The sequence below is a fragment of the Parasteatoda tepidariorum genome, chromosome 4, assembly GCF_982258835.1.
Source record: "Parasteatoda tepidariorum strain Cologne lab strain chromosome 4, Ptep-v5.0, whole genome shotgun sequence".
In the NCBI taxonomy this organism is placed as follows: domain Eukaryota; kingdom Metazoa; phylum Arthropoda; class Arachnida; order Araneae; family Theridiidae; genus Parasteatoda; species Parasteatoda tepidariorum.
The window spans coordinates 40,829,621-40,844,120 of record NC_141758.1 but is presented as its reverse complement, the minus strand read 5'-3'; the positions used below and the strand labels follow the sequence as shown (position 1 = coordinate 40,844,120).

At 26.1% G+C, this 14,500-nt stretch overlaps 1 protein-coding gene and 1 non-coding gene across 8 annotated transcripts in view; one reads left to right on the top strand and one right to left on the bottom strand.

The window, feature by feature from the left end:
* Positions 1 to 1,319: 1,319 nt before the first annotated feature.
* TRNAD-GUC (transfer RNA aspartic acid (anticodon GUC)) lies at positions 1,320 to 1,391 on the bottom strand. Its single transcript has one exon. It is a non-coding gene; the product is annotated as a tRNA-Asp (tRNA).
* Positions 1,392 to 2,620: 1,229 nt separating this feature from the next.
* LOC122273496 (importin subunit alpha-1) overlaps positions 2,621 to 14,500 on the top strand; it is a 90,368-nt gene continuing 78,488 nt past the window's right edge. For 2 of the 7 annotated variants that reach the window (XM_087160969.1, XM_087160972.1), the window contains exon 1: positions 10,255 to 10,321. The gene's annotated coding sequence lies outside the window, so the exon portion shown is untranslated. Of the gene's footprint in view, positions 2,869 to 10,254; positions 10,322 to 14,500 lie in introns of those variants that run through there. The other 5 variants (XM_087160971.1, XM_087160977.1, XM_087160970.1 and 2 more) reach the window with 5 other exon arrangements.

Sequence of the window (14,500 nt, the reverse complement as noted above, 5' to 3'; positions counted from 1 at the left end):
GCAAAGCCAATTTTCAATCATTCAACTGTCTTATGCAAAAAATATTCTTCAAAAAATTTGGATATAGTGAACCATCGGTTATAGTGGACACATTACTGAGTCAGACGGTTCACTATAGCGGGGTTCGACTGTAATAATAATTTTTTCAATAGTTTACAAAAGAAATAAAACATTTTAGAAATTATTTAAGGGGCATATACACCTAGGTAGGTTGGAAAAATCAACAAAAAAATTTTTCTTCATCTAATTATGTAAATATCTAATTATGTAAAAACGCATTACATTTATTATTTAAAGATGTTGAATACTTGTATTATTTAAGTATTGTTCATTATGAAAAAAATAAATGAGAAGACTAGCATCCCCTGCAAAGAATATAAAGGGGATCCCTTGACCCAACCCTTCAGTTGATCCCTTGAAGGGGATTCTTTGACCCAACCAATTCGTTGTACTCACCTTTTCATCAGTGATTATATGGAAGTCTCCATTAGGTCCTAATTGTTTCTTACTCTTTATACTCCATAATCAATGACAAATCCAAAAAGTACCTCCTACCTCGTAATTTTAATCAAAATCTTATGCAAACATCTTAATTTTATTAATGTAACAGGGTTCATGCGGTCCTTTAAACATTAAGGAAAATAAACCTAATAAAATGCATTTATCTTCGTAGTTTTATCTTCGTAGTTCGTAAAAGGAGACCGCATCAGATATATCTAGGTATTGATGGTGAGAATCGTAAAGTAAGTTTGTAACAAAAAGAATTAAACAAGGAAATTATAGTAGCTATATTTGATGATGTATATAGATCGTTATTTAAAAACGTGTTGTGCGACATTTTAGGAATTTTACTTTTTACGAATTTGCAAAAATCAGTTCAGAAAGTATTGAAACATCAGGATGCTGTAAGCAAATTATATTTACCCAAAGAAAATCATGTAACTGACATATATGACAGAATGAAGCGATTTTTTAAATAATGAATCATACAATATTTTTAAACATGCATAAATCAATGTTTTTAAAATGCCAATTAACATTCTCTATTTTTTATAACTATAATTGCTACATATAAAACTTCGCGAATGTATATAATAGTTATAACCTTTCTTTCTTTCTTCTTTTATTTATTTATTTGTCTTGAAGCCTTCTTGTTTAAAAGACTCGATCAAAGGTGTAAAAATGATTTGCCCTAAAACTCTGTATATAATTAAAAGAATTAAAATGAATGATGCAAATTTTCATAAATATACAATCACCTTATTAATTATCAGTCAAATATTCAAAAGTGAACAAAAGATTGAAAAAAATATTATATCCTCCCCGGCGGGGAATCGAACCCCGGTCTCCCGCGTGACAGGCGGGGATACTGACCACTATACTACCGAGGATCTGTTGGATCATTGTCTTATAATTAAGTGTAAAATAATATAAAATGAATCAGTTATAAAATAAAGTTAGCAAATACGTTAAAAAAACAAAATAATTCGTATTTTTATTTGGATCCTTCCTAACACATCCAGAGGAAACACAAACAAATCTTTCCTATGCTTTTTTATTCCATTGTCAAGCATACAACAAGTTTGCAAAAGTGAAAATGAAAATTTTTCCAAACAAATTGTCATATAAAAATATAACAGTACAAAGATACGCTTCCAACAAACACGAAATGAACAAAAAATTAATAGGGTTATAAATAACAGAGGAAACAAAAACAAATCTTTCCTGTACTTTTTTTTTTCAATTGTCAAGCAGACAACAAGTTTCCAAAATTGATAATAAAAATTTTTTCTAAGCAAATTGTCATCTGAAAATATAACTGTACAAAGATACGCTTCCAACAAAAACGAAATGGACAAAAATTTAAAAAATTAATAGGATTATGAATTATCACAACAAAAGAAAATGTTTTATTTGTATTCCTTTACTTCGAAACGTTGCTTCGAAATTTTATCCATGTAGAACAAATATATGGCGCCATCTATATTCATTTAAAAGAAAATCATCAAAGAATGAGTAAAATAATTGTGAAACAATTATTCCTAAAAAAAACTTCCTATAATGTAAAACTAAATTTTTATTAAACTCTTTCTGCAGTATATTTCGCTAACAAATATTTTTCAATATTTAAATTTTCTTATCATAAGTATATTCTAAAAGAATTAAATTTCGTATAGGAGTGATTAAAATGTTTATTTCAGTATTTTTCAAAAGTTTTTAAGCGCCATCTGTTAACTAATAATCAGTTTATTTTCAAACATTTAATATTTTCAATGCAGAACTTTCTTACGTTTGTAAAATAATGTATTAGACTTTATATAAAATTAATAATAGATATAGCGTAGAATGCTTTAAAAAATTATAATCATAATTTATTACTAACATGCTCGATAATAAACTCTGACTTTACAGACATGATTATCGTGATCGTTAATATTTTCGTAACTTTCCTACCAAATCGAAAAAATAACTCCTTTTTGAAAAAATTTATTACTTTAAAAAAAAGGGGGAGGGATGAGCTATAAAACGTATTCGCCATTTTCACCACGCTTAAAAAAAATCGGGCATTCAAGCTCTTGGCGATAGAATTAGTTTGGCAATCACCCATTTCAGCTGATCGCCAAAGTTTAGGGTTATAAAACGGCGGGCATTCAAGCTCAAAAATTGCGCAATCTTCCGAGTTTAATCGGTAGTGGAATTTTACGAACGATTCCGAACAGACAGCTGTCTGTCATTTCTAAACATGCTTGTATTCCATGGATTCTAAATCGGATGAACTTCTTTCATAGTTTTAGAAATTAATATTCTTTATTTGTTTTACGACAGATTTTATGCAGTTATTCACGTATTTTATGGTGTAATTAAAAGGTATGGAATTCAGTAATAAATATAAAAACATTGAAATGCATGTTGATCATTTTATTGAGTTAGTGTTTGGAATTTTATGACATATTTTTCGCTTTTTTAGATCGATTTCCTTATTTTAAAAATATAACATTCATTAGATCTTTCTATTTAATATTTTAGTTTCACGAGTTGCTTTGCACTAATTGCTATTAAATATTTTATGATATTCATTATCAGACATAGGTATAGTTTAAAATTGTTCTATGCTATCCCTTCGAAGATAAATAATGCGATATTGAAGTATATGAATGATTTAAAGAAAATTCTCCCCCCAATTAAAAAACTTTGATATCTATTTTTTCATTCTTTAAAAGACTTTTTTTTTATCCAGCTTACTTATTTATAAAAAATTCCATTGATATTTAAAATCGAACAATTTAAATCAAAGTAATTTAGATAGTTTTTATTGATTAGTAGTAGTTTTAATCTGCTTATCAAATATATGGGATTATGTCAGACCTGGTATATTTTGACTAAGCACTTACTTCAGATGCTCTTAAAGTAACAGACAATTTTTCAAAAACTCAGAATCTGCTGAAGTATTCGAATCTGCTAAAAATATTTTTATTTCATTTATCGTGGTATGAAAACTTTGTAACTCATTTTACAAAGCTAAATTACAAGTTAACTTAATGGAATTTTCAGTAGCCTTAAAATTTTTTTTTATTTTCACATGTTGCTGGTTATCTGTATTCAGTGATGTATTACAGGTGATGAACAGGTTAAAAATTACCTATAATATCACATATAAGTAGGGATAAAATTTTAAATGAAAAATTCATTACATGTTTCAGCATTGTATGAAAATATGTTCTGTTCATTAATTTAAAAATAGTTATTGAATCTCAAAACATTTCCAATAATCTAAAATGTTTTCATTATATCTTTAAATCTAAAATAACTATTTTCTGTCAATTTAAATGTAATAATGAAAGTTTAATATATTCTAACAGTTATATATTATATGTTTATATAGTTTTAGACATATATTATAGTTTCTTATATTCCTTTACCAGAATTTTTAAAATTCATGAGATTATTTTTTTCAAATTGTTTTTTTTTTTTTTTTTTTTTTTTAGTTTTCACTTATTTAGGAATTGTTAGATATTAATTCTATCATTTAGTCTGCAATTATAATCTGTTTAAATATTTAAAGAGTAACTTTTTTAAGGAGTTTTTTAATTTTTTCTACTAGAGTTGACATAAATCTATTTTTTTCCTAAGTGGTTTTACTGTAATGTGGAAAAAAACCTATAATTCCTGTGCATGTTAATAGTAGTAGTCTCCAAGCATTGAAACTAATGTACTTGCTCCTTTTTTTTCTACTTATTTGTAGTGTCTTGTGCCACTTTTTTTTAAAAAAAGTAAAGTGGTCTAAAAAAAAATAGTTTGTATCGACTTATGACAAATACACTGTTCACAAAAATTAAAGGAGCACATGAAATATTAATTTTATATACTTGCTCTCTTAATTCTTTTGAATAGTGTATTTTTAATGTTAGTGGGGAAGAAAAGTTCAAACGCAACTAATTTTTTTGATTCTGATTGGCAGATATGCATATTGTATACACTGTTTGCAGAAAACTTGTCACCATCACAATGTTCCAAAAATAATTAATTTCCTTAAATTTAAAGAAAAAAGTGATGGTATGTATTACAACTAACATAGTTTTAAAAAAGTCAAAACACTTTTGAAAGAATCAGTGATTTTTTTGGAGAAATTTCATCAAAATTAAAAAGTGATTAATGGGTTGAAACTAGTTGCAAGCAGTGGCACAGTTTTAAGTGACGGAACACCCTCCAAAATTACACATCACATGATTAACAAACTAATGCATGGTCTGTTAGATGTTGATATAAAGAAGTTTTCATTATTAATGTGAATATAATAGACATTTTTATATATATGTTTGTGTCAAAAGAAGATAGGGGATAACTCCCCCCCCCCCAAAAAAAAAAACATACATTAAAACTACACCACTGGTTGCAAGTTAATAAATTGCTTGCAGAAAGCTTTTCATTTCATCTAAATATGCTGATTGGTACAAATGTTTGCAGGTCCATCAATAGATGCAATGAGAATTGTGTATTATAGTATACTCTCAATACATCGAAAACCTTATGTCAAAAAAATATTTTTCTCCTTGATATGCATCCACCTAATGCTAATTTGAATTCCTATGTTGAAGGGTTTCTTCTCAAAACCTCATTATGTCAAATTTTTTTAAAAATAAAAAATCATTTTCATTTAATGCACAGTTAGTTTTGTCTTACTTTTAAACATGAAATTATTGTTGTGTTTAGACTAATAGGTAACAATCATTACATACATATTTATTAGCAGTTATTCTTTTGTTTCATGACTTTTTAGAGTAATATTTTAGAAAATATTTTTCTACTTTTTGGAACATATTTAGTTATGAGCTTATCTGAAAATTTTTTTAGTGTCCCTTCAAATTTGAGATATCAGGATTATACTGTTCTAATATTTAAACTAACCAATATGAATAATAGCTAATTTATCACTTCGACCTTCAAGTGTGAATGTGACTTATGAAACATTGATGTTAATTCGGCAGAAATGAACAACAGCCTAAGTCCCCCACCCCCAGAATTTACCATTGGCTCTACCTGTTAAATTAAATTCTTGATTCACTGCTAGGTGGCATATTCGAGCTCTAGAATTGTGAATATTCTCTGATATTTTTGAAAATAATTTGTGATTTTCTAGTGTTTTTTTAAACATTTACTATTAAGAAGATAGACATAAAGCTGAAGGTTAAAAAAATAATTTGCTAAAAATGGTTTAGAATTACAAATTCACTCATGTAAACATGAATAAATATTTCATTTCTTTAAATTCCTTATTCAAAACCATTTTCAAAAATTAAGTTTTCCTACAAAGTTCGTCTTCTAAAGATAGGAAAGAAATCACTAGTAGAAGTAATTAACAACAAAAATGTAGTTTTTTGGCCATAGACTTTAAGAATTTATAATTGGACTAATTTAATCTGCTTCGGTTGTGTGATTTCAATTGAAAATACTGTTTTCGAAATTTAGAACTGTTAGTTTTAAAATCTATTTTGATCAAAGATTATTTTTTATACACATTTAAATACTTGAAGACGAAAAACACTTAGTAAATAAATGCAACAAAATGTATATTTTAACATCGCTGTCTGGTTTCTTGCCAAGATATAATTTTTGAAGTGGCAATTAATGTGCATAAAAAATAAAGGAGTGTGGTTATGAATAGGCCACTAATAATATATGAAAAGGTATTTAAGTTATTTTAAATGCTACTAATAAATGAAGTGACTTGCTCTGTCAAACACATCAAATGTGAAAAATTTATAAGTGATTTTTTTCTGCAAAATAAATACTACCTAAAAAGTATCTGTTATTCAATGACAATTATACAGTTTTTTTGTAGACTAACTTTAAAATGTGTCACTGTTTGAGTTTAAATGATCTGATTATGAAGATTATTTTTCCAATTTAGAATCTCTTTCTTTTTTTTCTTTGATGTATGAAACTAATATATATGGCTGTTAAAGATTTTAAACTAAATGGTAGTTCAAAAGGTATAGTTTATAGTCATTTCTAAAGAAAAAAAGTTGCCCTATGATGTATTCAAATATTAGTTTATTAGAAATTAATTACAATTTGATTATGTGAACACACTAACAAAATTAGACAACAGAATTGAAGATACAATTTTAAAAAAATAAAGAACAAAGTGTTTTTTAAGCATTTATTTCATGTAAGATAAGAGATACATTAGGTAACATACTAAATAAGCTGAATAAAATAAACAAATCACAAATTTTCAGCTCATTTTTAGATGAGAAAATAAATCTTGCTACACGTATTTAAGCAGACGCAAAGCTTAACTCCAGGAATTATTTCAATACTACACTCAGACAAGACTAATTCACTACAGACAAGGTTTTCTCAGCAAGCTCTGCCAATATTCTCTATTAGACCTTGTGGTCTGTCAGTCATTGTCCCTAAATATTTCTTATGGTCTACCTTTACACAAATCAGCCATCTTGAGTAAGGAATTCTTATCTTTTGAATACCCTATACACTTGTAAAAAACCTTTTTTTAAAAAACAAAAATATCACATTTTAAAAACACGTCCAAGCAATCTGATATGGCAATTATTTCGTTAAAGGGGAGCTTAATTTATTCATTTATTAAAAGAAAAAATGTCATGCTATGAAAAAGGAAAATCTGAACTTACTTTATAGCAACTTTTTTAAGGCCATGTTAAGATTATTACTTTTTAATATTGCAATTTATAAGTTAAAAATATATTTCCTAAATCAAAATTTATTGTGATTTTGGAAATGGTGCTTTAAAACTCAGAGGAAATCATGAAATTAAAGTAAACTAGTTTTTATATCTTAAATTGAGCTATCCATGCTTTCAAGAATGAATTTTCTGGTGAAAAGGCTAATCCAAACACAAGTTGGGATACAGTTGAATAACGATAGAAATTTAATGATAAGCCATGTCATATAGCAGAATTACAAATTTTGAAAGTTGGTTCAAGTGAATAATTTGAGTAGCTTGCATTTGTCAATAAAAATATAAATATAGGGCTAAAGAAAACATAGAATCACTCAAATAAAATAAGACAAGGTATGCAAAATTTCTAATTAATTTCATTTCAATAAAAATATGGTGACAGAAGGTAAGAAATGTTAAAATTAAAATGGGGGACTTAAGAAGCATTTATAGGCTACAAAGAATACAAATTTAAAATAAAATACATAAAAATTTATGATCTAAGAAAATAAAAATTTTAATGCTAGCTAAGTAGGTTTCTAAAATAAAAGTTTTATTTACAAAAAAGAATTAATTCACATTCTTTGACATAAAATTGAATTAATTTTCTTACGAAAAATCAAACTAGAGTAAACTTGATTATAAAAGATTTGCCAAGGGTCCCAATCCTTGTTTCTGAAACACGTGTGGCAGAGCCTTTCCATGGGGAAATGTTTAGAATTAGGTTGCTAGATGTCTTTCACTGTGTACCATATACTTTTCTCTTAAAATAAATTAAGCCTTGTTATATAATCAAAAATATTTTATCATAAAAATGAATGAAACCACTCAATTAAAAGAAAAATTTCGAATTTAAATAATCACTCCATTAAAAGGAAGCATTAAATCAAACAAATATTAAAAGATATGTGAGCTTGTTTGCTTAAAGAATTAAAATCTTATGAGAAAACAAACTAAGCAACAAAAAAATTATTAAAAAAGTACGCTTCAATGAAATAAATATTAGGTTATATTTTCTCTATATCACTCAATATAATAAATTCTTAAGTAATAGAATATTTTACACAAATCTTTTTTTAAGAAAAGAAATTCAAGCATCTCCAATTCAGATTTTAAAAAATACTAATCGTTAATTATCAAAAATAAATTAATAAAAATTATCATTACGAAAAAAAACTTTCCTTTAAAAAGTTAAAATCAAAAGTCTTAAACATAGGACAAGATAAAAATAATGTGCTTATATCAATTGTTTATACCTTTCTTGCATATGTAACAAAAAAATATACTTCAGTTATTTATGTGTATGCCATGAAAAAAATACATCATTGAAAAAAATGGTATGTTTAATTCTGTGTAAAATAATAATAACCTAGTTTTCTGTTGTTGTTTTCGTGTCCATGGATCTTCAGATAACATCAAAGGTCTGGACTATTATGGCCACCAGCTTCGGTATCTCTTGACAAGTTCTAGTTCTTTCTAGTTTATTTAAAATGAAATTTAATACAGACTGAAGTTCCAATAAAACATTTCATAGAGATTTTAAAAATTATGTATAGTACTATGTAACAGGAAAAAAAATGCTATTGAAATAAAAATAATCAAAAAATAATGCAACGAAACAAAAAAGATAAATATAATTTTTTTATAGTGTTATTTAATTGCAAAATTTAAATACCTTCTGATACCTCATAAATTTATAATTGCAGTGCCCTTTACTGCAAGTTATTTTTACAATGTGTAAAGTAAAAGAATCCTATATGAAAAACTTTAAGTTGTCAATAATTTCAATATTCATTAATGTTACTAAATACATACTTCATCTTTTCTATTAAAACAAGAACACTTTTAATAATAAGTTTTTATAGAAACTAGTATCTGCAGCAAATAGCTGATCTGATAAACTAAAATTCTTAAAATCTAAAAAATATAATCGCAATAATAAAGTCAGAAGATTTATCAAAAGTGAAGACCCCATAATGTTAGTTCTTGAAAATTTTGTTTACATATATTATGAAAAATGATTACACGAATTGAAAAATTATTGTACGTTTTAAAATTTATTTATCCAAAAATAATATAATAGCTAGAAACAAAATAGAATTTTTCATTATTTAATCTACTAATGATTAATACAATTGTGAATTAGATTACTAAAAAATTTTAGTATACCTAAAAGTAAATAATATTGAATGACTAAATAAAAATTAAACTAAACTGATTTAAATTTTATGGAGAATTAAAAAATTACATTTTCTCAAGCAAAAAATAACACGTTTTTTTTTTTCCTTGTAAGAACTCAAAAACAAAAAACATAACTTAACATTTTTTGATAGTTACTAAATTGAATAAATTGAGATAATAGTGTGTAAAATAAGATGTCCCTAGAATTGGGCACTGAACTTTGATGATATTCTATTTTTCTGATTTCTTATTTTTGAAAACCTCACTTATAAATAATTTTCCAGTTTCCTGTAAAAACATAAAAATCAGCTAAAATAAGAGGAGCATAAATAGCTTAGCTGACAATGATTTTTTTTAGCATATTTTAGTCAAATAAATAAATTTACAGTTTCAAAATTGGTATTCTAAGTGATTGAGGATTCACTAGGATAATAATAAATAAATAAAAAATTATGATATATAATGAAGCAAAGCATGAAATTTACCAGTACAATATTTAAAGTAAACTTTCATTTCATCACACCTTTTGAAGGCGAAATTGTTTCGTGCTACACTGGTAATGATATTCTAAAAGAAATGTATAAGTGTCCATCTTAGAAGATTTAAAATTTGATTTATACTTGAAGAAAATTCTCATACTTGTAATAGAGAACACCTAACTCTTTCAACTGATTAGTTTCCTCAATATATTAAAATCGAACGACTTTCTAAACTATTTAAAAACTAAATTGGTTTAAATGTTTTAGTGAGAATAGTTGACTCTCATTTCTCTGAAGCACCCAAATTTGCTTCGATTCCAAAACAACTGAACCGATTAAACTTTTTGTGACATTACGAACTATGAATTCGGCAACGGATTTAAACTCTGAATTGAGGCCCTCAAGATCTCAGGAATACAAACACGTCCGCGTTGCAAGAGGAAGATTAGTTTAGTGACTTGGGTTGCGTTCCAATATTCGCACTGGTTACACGAAAGCGAACTAGTCACGTGATCTCAGTTCACACCGTAATTTAGGAACGATCGGTGCGGTTAGGTCAGTTCTGGTTGCCATTAGCAACAAGAAGCAGACGCTCTCCTCTTTCGGAATCTTTGAGAAAAATATATTAGTGATAACAAATTCATTTTTTGTTCTATTGTATTTATTTCTTGACCATTCTATTTTTGCATTACTTGTTAAAGAATATATATTTCTAGACTTGTAAAGCTGTTTCATATAATAAAGCAAAATATCATGATTAGTTTCAGTTTATCTTATTATTTATTTTTTAAGTTTAGTTGATAGAAAGTAAAACTTCTGTTTCTTATTGCATATTTTTCCTATTTAAATGTTTATTTTAAAATGCATCCATCATCTCAGTAAGTTTTATATTTAAATATTTAACAAAATTAAAGAGAAAAATAAAAATCTGCTGAGTACAATTTTTATTGTTTTTCTTTGAAATATTTTGGAAATCATATTTTCGAAAAATTAATCATTATACACTATTCTTTTCCTCCTTGCCCAGAATGAGTTTTGATTTTTAAATTTAAAAAAAACAAATATTTAGCTTGCTTTAAGCTTAATTTTTCATGTAAATAGCGTAATTAATTGATTTTAAATATATAATAAACTTACTTCCATAATGAATTTTCTCAAGAGAGAAACTTTATCTTAATATAATAAGATCTTTTAAAATGTAAATTTGATAGCATTTCAAATACATGAGATGGCATCTTTGAAATGTTTCTCATTGTAAGCTTAAATGTCAATGACAAACAGTCAAAATAAGTTTAAAATTTGATTGCCAGACTTCAGAAAAATTAACACAGCTTCTATTTTGATAGAGATGGTATGTGGTGCAATGTTTATGAGCAAATTGACTTCAACTGTGTAATGAATATATTTTCATAGTGAAATTTTTCACGAAAGCTAATTTGTTTACATGAAGAAATTTTAAAGTGAAACTTCCTCAGTTCCTCTAACAGAAATTAAAAATAACCATATGTTAGATAAGACTAAAAAGATCAAAATCCAGTAGTGAGATTTTTTTCTTAGCTGCAGTTTAAGCATTTAAAAAAAAAAAGAAAAGAAGTTAGGTAATTTTTATTAGTGAACATATTGTAAGATATTTTTATACTAGCCACCTTTGGCGAGAAGCTATGTCACCTTTCAAAATTATCTTGTACAATATATAAACTTTAACGGTAATCAAGTCGAATGCAGAGCACATCAGTATTTAAATATTTTAATACTTCAAACCCACCTCCAATCCTAACAGCATAATTAGTTTTAAAAAATATATTAACCAAATTTTTTTCACCTTTTAGCTGTTGCCCCAGTTGAAAGTACTTTGATCACAATTTTAGCAAAATAATTAACACAGAGGAAAAAATTAGATTACTGTATGGTAAAAAAAATCCCTCCTAATACTGGATAATAAAACCAAAATATATAGTATTTATATATTTCACTTCAATTTTCCCATTCACATGATAACGATTTTCTGAAAATTCTGGTTTTCAAAATTACCCACACACAATTAATAAAAAATACTTAACTGAAAAGCGGGTTTAAGTGAATAAATTAATTTTAGGCCATGCTCTAAGGTATCATGAAAAAATTATTAAACTTTACCAAACTTAATTACATATTATAAAACCATATTTTATTTATGGTGTTTATTTCTATAAAATTACAAGATGACTCTAAATAAATACTTAATGCATAACTAACTGTAAAGCTTAGTGCCAAATATTTTTATTAATTTACAAATAGCACATGGACAAACAAATTTGATTAATTACGAGGAGAAAAAAAAGGGCCATTTGGTTTAAAGTCTGAGCATCCACTGCCTGGTACAGAGATTCTCAACCACTGAGCCGCGGCACTTTTGTGAGCCGCCAAGTTCTTAAAATGTGCCGCCTAATATTAGAAATGATACAATAAAAATTATAATGCTTTTTTTTATTATGACTAAAGTTTAAATTTAAGAAAAGTGTATATATATACTTTTTATAATTTTTCCACGCTTTAACCGTGTGATCATCTTTGTCGGTGATTATATTGTCTCTGACAATCTTAAAATAAGATGGAAGTGTTTAAATTGTAAATGACACGTGATTTTAAAAAATGTTGTAAGAGCTAATCATTAAAGTAAGCTATGCAATTAATAAACAAATTAACAAAGGATAACTAAAAAAACAAACATATAAAAAAAAATTAACAAAGGATTACCAACAAATATTAAGCTAACAATTAGTAAAAAAACTAGTTCACAAGAAACCGCAAAAAAATAACAGTTAATAACTATAGAAAACAAGCAAACAATTAATAACTAGCAAAAAAATAAAAATCTGTTACTAAATAATAAAAAATTGGTCGAAAGAAATAATTAATCCCTTAATAAATGTGATTTTGTAGCACATAATATTTTATTTCACATTCAAAATTATTATCACAAACTATTTAACACAGAGTAAAATAGGTAATTAAACAACTTTTAATCTAATTTTTTTCATTGTGAGCCGTCAAATTTCGAAATCGTTATAAGTGTGCCGCAACAAAAAAAAGGTTGAGAATCACTGGCCTGGTATGTGGAGGTGCTGGGGTAGCTTGGCGATGTAGGCACTGCAAGTTTTTATATAGTTAACATTTCGGTATAAAAAGCTACTTGTTGAATTCTTTTTTTTCAAAAAATTTTTTTATTTTACCAGTTATTTGAAATTCTATATTAGCATTAATAGTATTAGCAATAGAAAGAAAATAGTTGTCAAGCCACTTTTCTTGAATTCTACTGTGAAGCACTTATGCTGTTTAAAATTTACTTTGAAACACTAAACAGTGTTGCTAATATATAGAGAAATACCATGGTGCCACATGGGAGAAATATTTATAAATAGATAACATACTTACCTGAAATGAGTTTGTGTTAAAAAGAGAGAAGGATATTATTATAATTTTGCTACAAGTGGGAGCTTTAGTATTCCATCACAACTATACAATTATAGTATTTAAGTAAAAAAAATGTTTTAACACAACAATATCATTTTATTGTAAAATATATATATAAAACTTAAATTTTTTTTAAAAATTAAGAAACAAAAATGTTGCAACAAAACAAGAAATGAACTAGTAATGATAAAGTTTCAAGCGTTTTTATTTGTTTACATTCAAAAATAAGAAATTCACTAATATTGTAATCTGCAGATATTGTTGTAATAAAAAAATTTCCATGTTGGACAGAAATATTTAAATTTGTAGTAGTAATATAATTACACATAGTGACAGCAACCTTTGCCATCAAGTTTAAAATTGTTTCAGATAAACTTAACTATTGTTTGCAACAAGTGTGAAATAATGGTGTATACAAAGATGTTTCACATAAAGTTAAATCTCCCTGTCATAACTATAAAGTTGTATTTGTCAGAAATGTTTTAAATCAAACTTTTAAACTAAGTTCAAATATTAACCCGAAAGTTTAAGATGACACAAGCTAGTCAATAATTCACTTATTTCAGTCTTTTTTTAAAAAAATTTTGCCAGAAGTTAGATTTAGTAGTATAATTCAAAAAAAAAAGTATTCAAAACAACAGTTATTAATAAGTGTTTCAGAAATTTTCAAGTTAGTGTTATAAAAAATAAACATTTATATTACGTATAGATCAATAATCACGTAATAAATACCTTGAATTAAACAATTAATTATCATTAAGAAATAGAAATCTTGAAACAAAAAGTAATGAACTAATAAGAAATTTAAATAGAAGTCGATTTTTTTAAAATTTTAAACAGAATCAAAGCTTAAATTAAAAATTTACCAATAACATATAAAATCTTCATATTGTTCAAAATTATAATGTCGTAATATAATACTAAAATGTTTATTATATTGTGATTTTCAGAATTTATTTTAGTTAACAATTATGAAAGAAATATAAATGTTAAAAACCTTTGGCATTAAAAGTCTAGTTCTAATAACACAGGCCAATGAACGACCTTTGTCGTTAGGCTCTATTTAAGATCCTTTTACAAAAACTAAACTTTTATATAATATCATCTGTTATTAATCTAAGACATTGATTTGCACGTGTGCTGAAGGAGGTACAGATCAGGATAGATTTCCATATCATTACTACTA